This window comes from Maylandia zebra, linkage group LG17 (genome assembly GCF_041146795.1).
Source record: "Maylandia zebra isolate NMK-2024a linkage group LG17, Mzebra_GT3a, whole genome shotgun sequence".
Taxonomy (NCBI): domain Eukaryota; kingdom Metazoa; phylum Chordata; class Actinopteri; order Cichliformes; family Cichlidae; genus Maylandia; species Maylandia zebra.
Genome location: NC_135183.1, coordinates 19767209 through 19783794, shown reverse-complemented (window position 1 = coordinate 19783794; position 16586 = coordinate 19767209). Strand labels below are relative to the sequence as shown.

General features: G+C 39.3%; 1 protein-coding gene across 8 annotated transcripts in view; it reads right to left on the bottom strand.

Annotated features, from left to right (window-relative positions):
- Positions 1-16586, bottom strand: part of shank3b (SH3 and multiple ankyrin repeat domains 3b) — a 68931-nt gene that overhangs the window by 41897 nt on the left and 10448 nt on the right. For all 8 annotated transcript variants that reach the window (XM_076875424.1, XM_076875429.1, XM_076875426.1 and 5 more), the window contains exon 2: positions 14110-14503. The gene's annotated coding sequence lies outside the window, so the exon portion shown is untranslated. The remainder of the gene's footprint in view (positions 1-14109; positions 14504-16586) is intronic.

Genomic DNA, 16586 nt, shown 5'->3' with positions numbered 1-16586 from the left:
GCTGATTTTTTTCTCCCTGCTGTTGTGCTTGTTGGATCTCTTGGTCTTGAGTGTATAATGTTATTGGGCCTTCACCTTATACAAGAAACATGCTTGATGACTGTTGTGATTTTGAGTGATTTAAGTAAAAAAAAAAAAAAAAAAAAGGGAAAGCAGCAGTTCCTGTGATAAGAAGGACACACCAAACCTGCGAAGTCCTGTGGTTGAAAACAGTCTAAGAGACTCTGGACATGAAGCAGAGAGAGACTCGACCTTGTCGTTAGCCTTAATGGACAACACTGACAGGCCAAATGGTCCAATCGCTTCCACCGAGCTAAAGAGGTCAGAGGAGAAAAAAGCTTTAACACAAGTCCCTCCCAGCAGCTTCTCCTGACCGATGCTCCTCTTGCTGCTGATGCTCTAACACTGCATTAGTACTCCTTTAATCATTGTTCATATTAATCATCACTGCTACTAATTAACAGCTGATTACCCCTCACGCTGATAAAGCTGGGCAGAGCCGGAGTCAGAACTTAATGGCTGCTTCCATTACAGCTGAGGATGAAAGCGAGGAAGACGGGGAGGCGAGGATGAGTTGTGAGTTGTCATAGAAACTGGAATAGCAGGGAATCCTGTGCTAACCTCACTGTGTCACTCTGTATGTGTGTGCGTGTTTTTAAAAAAGCCTCCTGATCTACATGCTCGCTGTTGCTATGGCAACGGAGTTGAACAATTTTCGCAGATCCCGTTTAAAACATCAACCTGCTGACTCTCTCTCTCCTCCTCCTCTCCTGTCTGTCATGCTTGCTCAGCCATCGCAGCACTAAGCTTAAAGTCTATATGTCCATCCACTCCGAGACACTTCAGCTGCGTTTAAAGAAATAAAAGCTATGGGAACGCAATGATTTTCAGTGTAGGATCGATGTAAGCTGACGGGAGGAGAAGCAGATGGGAGTTCAGAGGCAGTTCAGCTATTTGAAGATGGATTTATGAACTCAGCAGGACCCACTCATGTTTAAAGGACCACACTACTGCTTTCTTTTTAATGCCTGTTCTTAAAAACAACAGACTTGTTTCCCTGAGGTCAAAAAGGCAACTCCTTAAAAGGCTCTTCGACAACACGGTTAAAAAAGCTTAATATAAAAGTTTCATATAAAAACAATTAAACTTTTAAAAACAGACCAATCTCAGTAGGGCAAAAATTACAATCATGGTTATTTAACACCCAGCTTTTGAAAAAAAAAAAAAGCATATGTGCTGTTCACCACAGGACTAAGAAGCTGATTTGGTTTTATTATTCATATGCTGTCAAGGATTTGGCTGGATTCATAACAACAAGACAAAACCAGAGCAGCATTGTGAGGAGGGAGGCAACAAAATAATTGGTTTGGTTGTTCATAATCGCAGCCGCACATCTCAGGATCAGACCAGACTAGAAATTAAATAACATCTGATGATTTACAGAATTAAGTATGATGTTCATTTTGTAAATTATGACTCTCATTAGATTCAGAAAGGACAATGAAACAGGGCAGCTGGCAAGTCATGACTCATGAGTGTCCTGTCCTGTGGTTTCTCTGTCTAAGTCTCTCCTCTGTCACCTGCTTTCAAAGCTCAGATGGTAACTGTGATTTTAAAGCTTCAAAAATATGATTTCTCGCAGGTGATGTCACAGTGCCCACCTCCATCTTTTATATCCAGTCTGTGCTTGAAAGTACTGATTGAAATGATAAGGAAAGTGTTTAATGAGGTCGTAGATCAGGTGACCTGCCAATGTCCTAACATGGCCATACGCAGACACTGATCCTTGCACCTCAGCAACCTTGACGCTGCAGCTATGGTGATGCTGATCCATTAAAGGTGTTACTAGAAACAAATAATAAAACCATAAGATGGATCTGTTGCGTCCCTCTGCAGCCCCTCATCTCTTTGCAGCTGCAGTGCAAGAGTGTTCAGCTGTTGCTAATTGACCACACCTAGTCAGGTGTGGATAAAGGCAGCCTTTCATGGTGGCTCACTACTCTTAGTGGTACCAGCTATTTTAGCCAACGTTGTTATGTATTAGTCTCCATATTTATTTATGCCGCAGCTTTTGAGCCGGCTCGTAACATAAATGGGGCTCATCCTGGATAGACAAAAAGGTGAAGAGAGGCCAGGCGAGCTGAGTATGGTGTAGTATTGTTCTGGTATTTTTAAAAAAATATTAAGAATCTAATCGTGAGCTGCTGCCAGATCTGCTTTGATGACTACAAATATGATGAAGGCAAAATAGAGAGTATGAACACTTAAATTAATTAAATTAAATCTGAACAAACCTCAATGATATGGTCGAAATGCCAAATTTTCATGGGATTAGTGACAAAATACGAGGCGCTATCTGTTCCTTTGGTGTTGTGTTGGCCAATCATGCAAAGTTTAATTTCATTACATTCCAACTCCACAAACTTTTCCAGCTTGTGGACTTCAACTTTGTGCACATGCGCAGTAGTACTTCTGAACACCTGGACACTTAGTGGACATGAAGCAGCTGTTTGGACCTTTTTAGTACCCTCGCACTCCATAAATAGCTATGTTTCAAGTGAGCTTTGAGCGGAAAGTGAGCTTTTGAAAACTGTCTGAATTTGTTGCTTGCTGCATTAAAATCTTTCCATTGAGTTCCCAGCTTTAAAGATCTCAGATACTGAGAAAGTGTCCTTGAATGCACCAGCAGCGGATTTTCAAAGCGGTCCCCGCTCTCAGCAGCATTACTACACAACCATAATTTCAGTTTTCCATAAAAGCCAATACCCCAAACACACTTTAAGCTGATTTTGACAGCATGCTGAAGTGAACTGAGGGTAATCAAGCAGCGCCAACAGGACACAGAGAAGCGGCTCCCTGAAATGAATCACTTCCTTTCATTTACTGCAGTAAAAGCCCCGTAATTGCTGATATATTTCACTCTAACATCTCACCCTGTGGAGGAATCCTCAGCAGACAGGATGACATGTCAGCCTGTAAAACGTCACAGGACCAAATTAAAAAGACTCTTTCATTCCTTTTACACCAACACACAGCTATTCAGAGCTAGAACAGGCTCGAGAGTTTCCCAGCATGCACTGGGCAGAGGTCACACAAAGCTAAAAACAAAAACATTCATAGAAACACGTATGCAAGGTTTATAAAGTCTTTGTTCCTAAGACGTTTTCCTACTGTTGACTTGTTCGTACTGTTAAAGGTTAATTCAGGATAGTTTTACTGTAGGGATGCAATGATAATTTTAAACGATCATTTGGGCTTCTGACAACTTCGGTAAAATCAAGATTAAAAACATCATCAATATAAATATCACAATTGAATCATTTTTTTCTAATCCCTGTTTTTTAAAAAAAAAATTGAATTCTGTATGACGTTTTATAACTTAAACTCTACATTTAATTTAAAAAACGGTGGGGAAAATGGATTTAATGATGAAATGGAGAACTTTTATTTATTTATTTAGAATAGCAGTTCATTTTGAGTTTGATGCCTGCAAAAAAACTCAAATAAAGTTGGGGCTGAGGCAGAGTTTTCACTGTGTTGCATCAGATCTTCTTTTAACAACATTCTGTAAGTGTTTTGGGAACCGAGGACACAAATTTGTGTAGTTGTTAAAGCTGAACCCTTTACAGTTCTTGCTTGATGTGGGAGTTTTTCTGGTTAAATGTTCAGAGTTTTGTTTGTCATCATTTCTGCTCCAAAACGCTTCTAATGTTTCTATGGGGTGACAGGTCCAACATCCTGGATCATATCCATATGCAGACACTGCACCCTCCTCTGCCATACAAACTGCTAAGGAATGGCTCGAGGAACACGACAAAGAGCCCAAGGTGTTTAACTGCCCTCCAGTCTCCCAAGATCCCAATTAGCACCTGAATGCTTGAGGCGTTAGAGTAACCCTGATCCATGGAGGATGTCTTAAACGTGCTTTTTTTTAAATTTGCCTCCCACTTTAAATACCACTGCAGACCACCATATACACTACGACAATAGCACTCTCCTGGAAATTATTCATGGCCGATGCAAAATACTGCTCCAAAAGAGCCGAGCCTGTTAAACAGGCCTCCAGATTCTGATACTCTGTCTTTGGCATGGGCCAGAACAAGCCTGATCCAGGGAGACTTCACCCCACAACCCTAAGGAATATATCCATTTCCTAACGGACAAGAGGAGCTTGGTTGGCACACAGAGGATCTAAACAAAAAGGCAACTGGTTTCAAATGCTGGAAGACAAAGGTTTACCAGTCAATCTAAGCCTGGGTATTAACCAAAAGAATGAGATCATGAGACCAGTACCGTGAGAGTTGAGGCTCAGGTGTGAAATTGATGGTTTTCAGGGTTTTTAGTGGTTTTTAGCATTATTTTTTTTTCTTTATCATTTATCATTTTTATCATTATCCCGTGTGTTATGAATAAATCTTCTTTTTTGGTACCAGTACTGGTTTTATTTTGTTGTATTTATCCGCGACAACTTAAAGGCCAGTCCGTGAAAATATTGTCGGACATAAACTGGTCCGTAGTGCAAAAAAGGTTGGGGACCGCTGCTTTAAAGGGTTACCTCTGCAAACATAGTTTTATATGCCCACTAGGAACCAACCATTAATGCGATGCTTGTGATACACGATGATCAAGTCATTTTGCCTCTGGTTTTAGAGTCAGACAATCCTCCTGCGTGTCTCTCCTTGGTGTTTTTCTGAGAATATCCAGCTGGGAGGAGACATTGGGGTAAACCCAGAACTTCCTGCAGATCTGACATGGGAGTGCCTCGTGATCTTCTAAGAGGAACTAGAAAACAATGCTAGAGGAAATGACATCCAGAGGACAATGCTCAGCCACTACAACTGTAACCTGACTTTACATGAGCAAAACAAACTGGATGAATGGTTTTAACCTCTTAACATCCACTAGTATAGTTTGTGTTAGCCACACAACAATTAGGCAAATAAAGTGCAACACATTCATTTTGGTCTTGCAGTGTTTTTTTTAACAGATTTTTTCCCCCTTTAAATCCGTAATTAGGAAAAACTATATATAACTATAAAAGTATATAAAAGGTGATTGTGAAATAAACTCTGACGCTAACCCTAACCTTAGACAGATTACTGAAAGATGTTATATAAGTCATCTCGTCTGTGAGCAACTTGGGATCCCCCCAGGAAAATGCTGCTTAGTCTGCTGCCCACATGACCCAACTTCAGATAAGAGGAAGACAATGGATGGAAAAGTGGATTTTTTAATGTTGTGGCTGATCCATAATCCATCTAATAGCAGTGGAATACTAGTGTGGACAAAAAGTGAGTGAAATCCCAGGAGACACACTTACTGTAACCTAGTTTTTTCAGCTCAGCTCTTTTGTCTTCTGCCGCTGAATTTCTGTTGTACAAAATGAGCGGAAAATTGTGTTATTATCAATTTGTCATCAGCTCACTGAGTGTTTCTGTGCTCCCTGTTTTCCCAGTAAATAATGGCTCCTAACACCAAAAGAGGAGGTCATATAATATCAGTGTACTGCATCTGTGCTTATTGAAATAACCTGGTGCACTCTCAAACACAGAGATTGTATTAATGTCCAGCTCTGTCCACTTGCTGCCTTGACAGTTCCCACTGCAATCAGCTTTAAGTTGCAGGGTTTGATTTTCAGCCTCCACTTCAGCTTCCACTTCAGCTCTACCAATCAGAGACGCTGAATCACTTTCCTGTCATTCAAATAACCTTTCATAGAGAGAGAAGGTGGTTGACTGGAGTCAAGAAACACTAAACTGACTGAAGATTATGTTTTCTCTGCTTGTGATTAGCATGGTGAGACCCGAGAAATCCCCCTCTCTGTCTGTTTAAAAAGGCAACAAACACTTCTGAAGCCAAACTCACCGACGAAGCATTTCTGAATAGCCCTGCAGCTGTTGAGGTTTTCACTCCTGTGTGCATTTTTCTTTTTATCTCCACCTGTTCTGAGGGTTTTGAACTGAGACACTCTCATCGGTCGTAACAAAAGAACGCACAGAAAAAGCCAAACTGCATTTTCATGCCTCAGTGCCTGAAATAAAAGCTCAATAAATTAGAGCTTTTCGCTGTTGTTTTGACGGATTAACCTTCAAAATGAAGGCAAAGACAAAAGGCGAGCCAACAATGTGACAGCTGTTCAAATATAAATTTGCGACGTGCACTGTTGATGAAAAGCTTGATTACACAGGAGTTTCTAAATGCTACGTGTCCCCAGGATTAATCCTTTTTATGCATCCCATCCACTGCTTTTCTAGAAGTCACGTTTGCTGCCTCTTCATTTGTCTGAAGTTGAGGCAGATGTGAGGTGGGGAACGGTTCCCTTTTGGAAACTCCCAAAAAGTGATTATACCATCCGACAGAATAATGAAGTGTTCTCAAAAACACATTTCATTGAACTATTTTTGTAAGTGGCAGTTAAATAAGCTGGCCCCTTATTCCAGCATGGAATCTAAGAAATCTTCATTGTCAAGCTACACTGCTTCTTTCAACAGTATCACGCTTTCTCGCTTGACACAGTGTGCAAGGTTGGAGCCATGTTGAGTTTTCCCCAACCTGTGGTGTCCCTCGAGGCTTCATTCATGGTCTTATTCTTTTCTGAACTATACCTGCTTCCTTTAGGCTCTACTTTAAAAACGGATGTCATTCTATGCAGACGATACTCTATTACGTTTACTAGTAAAGTTGAAGACCTAGCAATTGGTTTTACATTGTTTAGGGGCCCTAAACATCTGGATGTCCATAAACCTTAACAGCAAAACTGAGGTTCTGTTATTTGTTAGTTCAGACATTGCCTGTGCTCCTGATTGAAACACTATACTTGTCACGGTTCTGGGTCCGTTGGACCCAGTATTTTGAGTTTATTATGTTTTGGTTTATTTCTGCTTCATGGATTGTTTTCTTCTCGTAGTGATGATGATGATTATTATTTCTTGTTTCTGTTTATCCGTGCTTAAGGATTTGTTCTCAGTTATATCTCACGTTTAGTTTAGTTCAGATTCCATGTGTCATTCTGTCTGTCTCTCAGTGTAAAGTCTGCATGCTTGTTTAGTAATTCATGTTTCCTGTTTTATTGTGAAAGTCTTTGTCTTATGTTAGTGTGTGCAGCTTAGCTCCCCCGTCTCGTTAGCCCTGATCTCTCCCAGCTGTGTCTCCCTCCTGTTGCCGATTCCCCCGTTACTACCCTGTGTATATAAGCCCTGTGTTTTCCCATGCTCAGTGTCGCGTCGTACCCTCAGAATTATGCCTGTGTGTCCTTGGTCTCAGTGTTCCATCCTCACTCCATGTTTGTTTTTCTGCCAGCAATAAAGCTGAGGTTTTTTTGAGTTTCAATTCTGTGTTCGAGTCCTGCATTTGGATCCTCATCTCTGCCTGCCCGCACACAGAGCCCTGACAATACTGAATCCTTAGTAAAGTGCTTTAGTGTGACTTTAGACTAAAATAGACCCGCAGGCTCTCAACATCCTGAAGGGAAAAGTAAACAACCCTTCTAAAAGTAAAAAAGGTAAAAGATAAACTCTAGGCAAATAACTCTAAAAGTCAGTACTGGTATTTAACTTGACTTGAGAGGGCTTGTCGTGTTTTTGTGCAAACAAACTGCCCCTGAACTAAACATCTGCCCTTTTATAGTGGATATTTTGGCATCAGAAGCCATAATTCAAACCTTTTATGGAAAGGTCTACAGATATATGACAACATTTCATAATTCACAGAATCCATGTACAAAAAAAAAATCATAAATTGCAAATATGACCTTAATCTTAATTCAGGTCTGTATTATGTTCCTAATTGGTGTCCGTTTTTAAAGTATTTCTGTCATTGGTTGATACAACAATTTACTCCTGGTACAGGACTTACACAATGCAGTGTACAACACAAAGTCATCTGTTTCTAAAAGGGTTTTAAAACAAGGATCTCAATCTTATTGTTAAGAAATATGTTATTGTAACCCTGGTTAACATAGCTGTCAATAAATAAAAGCCTGTTAGTAAAAACAGTAATAAGAAATATATTACAGGTGATAAATAGTCAATAAATAGATCATAAAGGTTAAAAAACTTGCTAATTCATGGTGTTTTTATGTTAAGTCAGGTAAGATGGCTAAAATATGTGTTCAGACTCTTATTGTGAAAGGGCACGCTGCAGCGTGACTCCTGTGACCAGCCACACCCAACCGGGTTGTTCCTTCCTTTTGATGCTGTAGAGCATATGTGTCAAACTCTGGCCCGCGGGCCAAATTTGGCCCGCAGCCTAATTACATTTGGCCCGCGAAGCCATACCAAATTACTATTAGAGCTGGCCTACTGGTATTATACAGCTAATATATATATTGTTTAGTATTAAGCTTTGCTTGTTCCATATTCAGTTTTTCAGCAAAACTTGTTTGAGTCCATAAGAAGAGATTCATTCTTAAATCTGGAGGAAGATTTTTTTTTCAATAAATATTAATGTTAGCCCGCGACCTTGTTCCAGTTTTAAATTTTGGCCCACTGTATATTTGAGTTTGACACCCCTGCTGTAGAGGGAGAAATGCAGACAGTCCTTGCGGAGCTGCTGCCTAAACAAGTGAAAAAAATATTCAAAAACAAGCCAGAAGTCTACATAAAGCCATTTTTGTACTCTGGAGAATGTATTTTGGTCTTTCCAACCTGTCCTTGCCTTAGTGACATTCTGAACATAACTGAACGGGACTTGGCCATTAAGGTTTGGATTGGGAAATGCCGAGCTAAAATCAAAGCTTGATTCGCTGAGCAAGAAACAAGATGGTGAGCCACCAACAGACCGATTGAACTGTGCTGAGCAGGAAACGGGAAAAGCGCCCCCTGCTGGAGGTTGCGCTCTTTCGCTGAAAAAAAAAAACTGGTAGGATTAATCCATACACCTCTGCAAAAGAACAGTTGACTCTCAAAGCACCGGATAAGCATTCAGAGTAATTCTGGGATTAATAGTTAAAGGACACAGAGACAACTTTTCTTTTTTTGATTGTTTGTTTGTTTAAGGGGTTATTCAGCCTTTTGCTGAATTGTTTTCAGTTTTTTTTTTTTACTTTTTTTGTTCTTTGTAACTTATTTTCTGGTCTGTGGTCTTTATTACACGCTACACTCATTACTACTCTAGTAGTCGAACCTAGCTGGTCCTAGTGTACTGTAACGAAGTTTTACATTATGATTACCACATTCATGAAGTTCACCACAATTCAGCATTATGGTTCATGTTTCAGTTTTTCCACATTCTCAGAGAAAAGAAAAAATCTGCCCACACATGTTTTAGATAGATGGAATAAAACTGAATAGTTTGTCGATCAATGGCAGTTTTTACCATATCTGATATTTATCAGATGTCTTTTGATGACCTGCAGGTATACACAAATGCTTCCATGCAGTTTCTACAACTGATTTTTTATTGGATCTGAACTGCTGTCTTCAAGGGAAAAGTCCTGAGATTTTTTTTTTATATCCACTTTAAAGGCAAATGTCTTCAGCCTTAAAGGAAATATAGTTTCTATTTTCATTGTACAGATCCTACCCTGCACTAGACTTTGAAAAATGAAGGTAGAGAGGAGCCCAGCTTGTTAAATGTTATACCAGAGGACCTTAACCAAATGGCAATATGAGACAAGTTAGGAGTATAAATCCTCTCATTAACTAAAATGCCAAACAGCAGACGATCTATAAGAAATTTGAGTAAAGTTCTAGTATTGCCCTTTCATAAATCTGACGGAGAAGTAGAGCTAATAAAAAAAGGTTAAAATCAATTCAGCAAATAGATCTTCAAACACCTGGAAAATGTAGACAGGTTCAGTTTTTTTCTTTCCATCTCTCATTGCTTCTTCCATTTTGTTTCATCCCTCTTCTCTTCCCATTCTTCCCTCCATCTCAGCCGCTCTGAAAATCAGACTTTCACACCTGAGTGAGCAAAACGTTTCTGCTACATATCGGCAATCAAAGTATATTTTCCCTGGTAAAAGCGCAGCTCCTTGTTATCTTTGTGCTTGCTGTTGTAAATGTTAATGGGTCCTTCAGGTAATACTCAGTGGGAGCAGGAGCAGCTTTTGTGTTGCTCACAGTGACTGTTTTCCTCCACTCTACCCTGCAGAGTGCTCTGTTATGTAATGTCTCCTCGGGTTGGTCCTCAGGTTTCTTTCAGGACCGATCTGATCAAGGATGTTCTGTGCTTCTCCGATTTAGGCTCGACTTTTGGGAAAAAGTAGAAATTGTTTGTTCGATTAGAGCAGCAGGAGACTTTGTCCTGAAATAACTTGGGGTCAACACTTTGATCATTTCCAGTTTTTGTCCTGAGTGGAGCCACTGTCCTCCCACACAGAACAATGCTGAGGCTACATTCTTCATCTGGAAGTAGAAGTGAGGTCTAAAAATGCTTTGGTTCCTGAAGACCACAGGAAGAGTCCGATAAGAATTGATTAATAGTAAGAGTTTACACACAAACACTGAATTTTCTCTGTCACCAGTTGGTTGATGAACATTAACTGCCCAATGATAAGGCATAGAGTCCATCTATTTCAAACAGAATCTAAATCTTTGTGAATCCCGTAACAGGTGTATTTTTCTATTAACTCTGAGGTGTCAAATGGGTTTCATTTATTGCAGCTTGTTGATGGATACCAAAAGTATTAGAGACAATCCCAAATGAATTCCAACTTGTGCTTCCAGTTCTTGTTTCAGTAATTAAAGACCTATGCTGTACAATCATCCCACCGTGGAAAAAGAACAGTTCAACGAAATCATTAAAAACAAATTACCATGAGATATGCATGACCACAGCTGTATTTATGGCAGTTTAGGCAAATATGTAAATATGGTATATGTCACTGATACATTAAGGTGAAGACCATAGAAAGCCTTCAGTTTCTCTCAGTACATTTGAAATTGATGAGCTGTCATGTGATGAATACCAACCAAATTCCATTAAAAAAGGCCTTTTTTACTCAAAAAAACATTTTAAATCCAACGAGTGTATCAGCAGTCTACATTTTGACATCTGAAAGTTAAGTATAATTTTAGTTGACAGCTGGAAAACTGATAAAAAGCTCAGATGTACTTTCACGGCCCTCTTGTATAATTCAGAAAGACTGAATGTTCCTCTGTAGTGAGAAGAGCGTCTGTGTTTCCAGCTGACAGCGATCACAGTCTGGCTGTTTTACACACCGAGTGATCAGAATAAAATAATTTGGAAAAAAAAATTAGCTTGACGTCCTGAATTTCAAATTCTGTTTCAGAGGCTGAAAGAGAAGGAAAAAAGCACAGCAAGTTGTCGAGTGAAGGCTAAGTGAGAAGCACGTTTTTACTTGTGCTGACAGTTTGCCTTCAGCCTACATACACACTTCCACCTTGTTACAATAGAACTGGCCTAAAGCCAATTAATCAGGCACTTCAGATATTGCCGTTATTATTGGAGGAGTCAGGAGGGGAACACCGGGTTAGTTTTCCTGGACTCGAGGTCAGAAAGGGGTCTTCGTACCTTTAAATATTTTTTTTTCTTTGGTGATTGTTCTTTAATCACGTTGTTGTGTTTTGTTACTCAAGTACTTGTCCAGCATTTCATTCAATTATTTTTTTAATTCTGTTTAGTTTTCTTTCAGTTTATATCAAGTAGTTGAGTTCTAGTTAATTTTTTCACTAGTTTCAGTATTAAATTCTCTAGTGTATTTATCCATAGGTTTGATAACATATAGACTTTATACTCAGACAACTTTGAATTAAACCTATGGGAGAGTTCTGCAACAGCAAAGGTGGCAGCAGAGGCATAACTTCCAAAGGTAAAAATTCGACTGGTGATTCTATACATGCATATTCAAAATGACTAAAAACAGCCATGAAGAGACTCAAAATAAGCCCAAAGAGAGAAAAAATGGCTTCCTCCTCCACTACTGACAGGGCGCCTCAGCTGCTTTCACTGCAGCCAATAGCTGCAGGATGTGAGCGCTGTTTGAATCACGGCAGCAGAAAAGCTAATTCACTTCTTCTTCAGACCTGCAAACATGACTCAAGGTTTGCAATGTTGTGGCATGAATGTGAGCCAGTGAGGAGTGTTTTTTATGCTCTTTATAGACTGAGATATAAAAAAAGAGACTTCATTGACCTTAAATATGCTGGAGGAACCTAAATGAAGAGGTGGATGAACCAGCAGAAACGGGGTCCTATATTAGACTGCAAATGAATGAGTGTCTGGAAGTGTTTTAAAATATCACACTTGTCCTTTTTTTCTTGTGTTAGTCCTTTTACTACAAATCCTGTCCTGAAGCAAACAGCGATGTAGCAGCATCAAGTCTCCGGATCGACAGTTTCTCAACACACACATCTGAAAACTGATAGATGATCCAGGATAAATAAAAAATAAAAGACTCACTCCATGCAGTTACAGGCTTTTATCCAGGCAAATTACTCAGTTGTTGAATCAGTTGTTGATGAAAATAACTTACAAATTTACTTAAATGCTTCCAGATTTTAGGTTCAGAATATAATGTCAGTGCTCTATAAATGTATGTTCAGTCATAATAAGACAAGCCATCTTCTTACATCATTTTCTCAGGTGCTATGATACTGGCCTAAGATTGAAAACACACTTTCATCTGGATATTTGTTTGCTTGAAGCGGCTCTAATTGTTTTTCATGTAAAATCCACAAAGCTCAGTTAGAAGATTAAGAAAAGACCACATAATGTCCTAAAATCACTGCAATGTAGAATACTGCTCAAATGTCTTGAACCACCACTAATGTCTTTATAATTTGCTTTTAGGAAGTGTGACTTGTAATGTTTTTAAAGTGCTCTTGAGTAATAGTTGTTCAGAGTTTCTTAAGGACATTGACGGCTTTTTCATTGATTTTCAGTGTAGTCCTTGAACCTGACAATTTTCAGAGGACTAATAGTGGGAAACTTGGTATATCTCAGCATTGAGTGCAGTGTTCAAGTCGAAACTGTAAGACAGGAAAATACAAAAGAAGTACCAGGCCCAAAAACTATCTACAGCAGACAATCATTACCTTAAAGTCATGTGTGTAAGAAATAAGAAAAAACTGAAGTTGATCCATCTACTGTTTACTGAAGTCTCATTGGAAATGGTCTCAGTGGAAAGCAGCTATCAAGAAACCCTTCTTGAATAAAGGAAACAGGGAGAGGAATTCCAGAAGGAGGTCCAACAGTGAGCGTTTACAGCCATCTGTAAAAGATGGTGGAGGCTCTGTTATGGTCTGGCTACATTTGAGCCAGTGGTGTTGAAGATCTTGACAAAAAGGGATGGAATTATGAAGAAAGTACCAATAGATTCATTTTTCAGCATAACTATGATTCCAAACAGACTAATGTAATAAAGGCATATCTGGACAGAAAAGCACACAGTTGAACAATATCATTCATGGATTGGCCTCCCCAAAGCCTGGACCTCAACATTTTGAAGAAGTGTGGGATCAGAATAAAAGGCAGAAACATCCAAAGAAGAGCTTTGAATGTCCTTCAAGAAGCCAGCAGAAATGTTCATGAAGACTATTTTAAAAAAATTACAGAAAGCTGGCTCAGACAGTTCAAACTGTGCTGAAGAATAAAGGTGATCATATCAAATATTGACCGTCAAGTTTGTTAGAATGTTACAAACTCGATTTCTGTATGCTCTCAATATATTGTGTTTCTAGCAAAATGAGTGGTGGCTCAAGTCTTTTGCACAGTGCTATAAAACCGCTAAAAACAACAAAATGACCTCAGAAAAACTAAATATGTCTCTAAAAGAATGAAATGACCAAAACCAAACTGACTAAATGACAAATGACTAAGTAGCCTCATAAAAAACACCCCCCAAAAAATTACCACAAAAAGACTACAATGACTAAAATCAGAGTCAAAGCACAAAAAATAGCCAACAGTGAGAACAAAAAGATTAAAAACAGTCATAAAACAACTAATATTGACTCCAGAGACAAAACAAATGACTAAAAAAAGACTCCAAATGGACTCAAAGGGCAAAAATGACTTAAAACAAACTCAAAACAGTCTCATAACAGCTGAAAGTGACAACAAAGAGTCAGAAATGGCTAAAAGCAAATCCATCATCGCTTCAAGTGCAGAGAGGAAACCTAGTAATATCAAGATAGATTTACTCACCTATCGTCAAGAGTCCCATCAAACTTTTCCACTGTCCTTTACTGAGTTCGACTGGTCTCTTCTGGTCTTTCCTGATTCTGTTTTGGTCTGGGTTACTGGTCCGGTGATTTCTTTGGTTTCTGGTCCTGGGGCAGCCTGGTGCAGCCTGGGGTGCCTGCTTCCTGTGTCTCTGAAAGGTTTTGATTGGATGAAGATGTGGTGTAATCCTGTAGTAGCAGTCGGATGGGTGCTTTCTGCAGCAGATGGAGACCTTTATATTGTAGTGCCTTTTGTTGAACCCTTCAAACTATGAAAGATTTTGTGTTGTAATACTGTAGTTAAAGTGTAGTAATCCTGCAGGGGAGTGAGAGGTCTCAGGGTTTCAGATTGTGTTCTGGGAGCTGCCCTGCCCATCCTGTAGAAAGGGAGGAAGAGAGATGAGGAAGAGCGAGAGGAAGACGGGTGGGAGGTAAAGGCGAGGGAGGCCAGGATATAGAGGGGGAAAAGAAGGAGAAAAAACATGTTAGGAGATGGTGGAGCAGTGTGAATCAGAAGTGGGTCAGACACAGCTGCATTTCACGGAGGCCATTTCAGGTTCACTTAGTTACACAATATGAAGTTGTTAGCATGGCAACAAGGCTGCAAACCTTTTTTCCTTATCCACTGCCATGCTGGCAGAATTATGTAAAGTTTTACATATTGATTTATTTCTCAGTTTCTATTCTAAGCCGAGTACAAAGAAACGTGAACTGGCTGAGGGCCTCACTGCAGCAGCTGAAGCTCGTACATGCTAGCAGGGTTGATTAGCTGCTAGCATGTACGAGCGAGCCAGTGCATGGACTGCAAACTGACACTCAAAGATAACCTTGAACCATGAGACTTAGCATCAGGGAGCCAGTCGCCAATTATTTTACTCATTAAGTATTTCTCTATTACATTTGGTAAGTAAATTCTGTTTTATTTTTCTATATTACATTTATAGAGCTATTTTACCATACAAAATGAACTCCATTTTTTTCCTGTAAATTTTTAACTTATTCCGCTTTTTAAAGTCTTTGGATTTAGAGCTAATTTAACTAGTTTCAGAGAGAAGATGAACTGCAGAACTGCACCAAAACCCAGCAAGGATTATTTTGAACTATAAGTCAAGCATGGTACTCTAGTAGAGTCCAAGAATAAGAATATGGAGCTGGAAATGAGCAAAAGGTTATTTCAACTTACACTTGTCCTTCTATTTTCTTAACCAGCAATCCAACAGTTGCTTTAATTCGGTTTATTCGATTAATTCGGCTACATGCACTGTTGGGGAGTAACGTAATACATGTACCGGCGTTACGTATTTAAGATACAAAATATGAGTAACTGTGTTCCGTTACAGTTACCTTTTTAAAAGGTGGTATTCAGAATACAGTTACTTTGTTGAAATAAATGGATTACATAGCGGTCTTTTCTTGTTTCATATATTAAGCTATGCTCTCTCTATTTTTGGTAACTCCACGCTGGTGGAAACCCAAACAACACATGCATGCCTTACCCAATGTCCACCTACTGCTACTCATTTTATATTAAGATTTAAAAATCTAGTTGGTATTGGTATGGTGAGTAGCCTTCAGTAATAGTAATGAATCACACAGCAATAGTACATTCATGTAGTTGTAAAAAGCATGATAATACATGAAGCAATCCAAAGTATTCAGAATACATCACTCTCATTCAGTAACGTATTCTGAATACGTTACAAAATACATTTTGGGGCATGTATTCTGTAATTTGTAGTGAAATACATGTTAAAAGTAACCTTCCCAACACCGGACACATGCCAGTTTGACTTGTGTTGATCTGGAATTGAGAGCTGAATACAGACACCAGAATGGCTGGTTTACTGGAATTTCTTATGCCTGATCATGATAGTGCTGGCAGGAAATCTCTATTCCCGTATCCAACAAACCTAACAAACTGTCCTGCAAACTCTTCTGTGATTCTACCATATATTACAGGTTATTCACCCTGATACTTTTAAAGCTTATGTTGTCTCCACTAGTCTGTTCATATATATAGTCTCCAATGTGTCCTGACTGATGCAGCCACCAAGATTGGGCTTTCTTTTATTTATGTATTTTTTACAATTATTTTATGCATTGCCAGCTTTAACTTATCAATGGTGGCAGAGTGCTTGAGATTCAGATACGAAAGACCAACAACATATGAAGATCAACATCTGACTCAAATTTGGCCCTACAATAAAGACCAAAGTTATGCATGACCAAATCTGAAAAACAGACTGAGTGGGAGTAACCTCTGGTAGCCTGTTAGCTTATGGTAGCCTACTTGCAGGCAGTTGGTGGCTTGCTAATTGCTAACAGCATGCTAGCCAGCTGGTCTGTGTGGGTCTGTCTGTAAAACCGGAATGTGTCCACAGCAACGCAGACAGCAGGAGGACATGTTGCAAACAAGAACACAATTTAAAACAAGTAAAGACAAAGATTAGAAGGACTTCT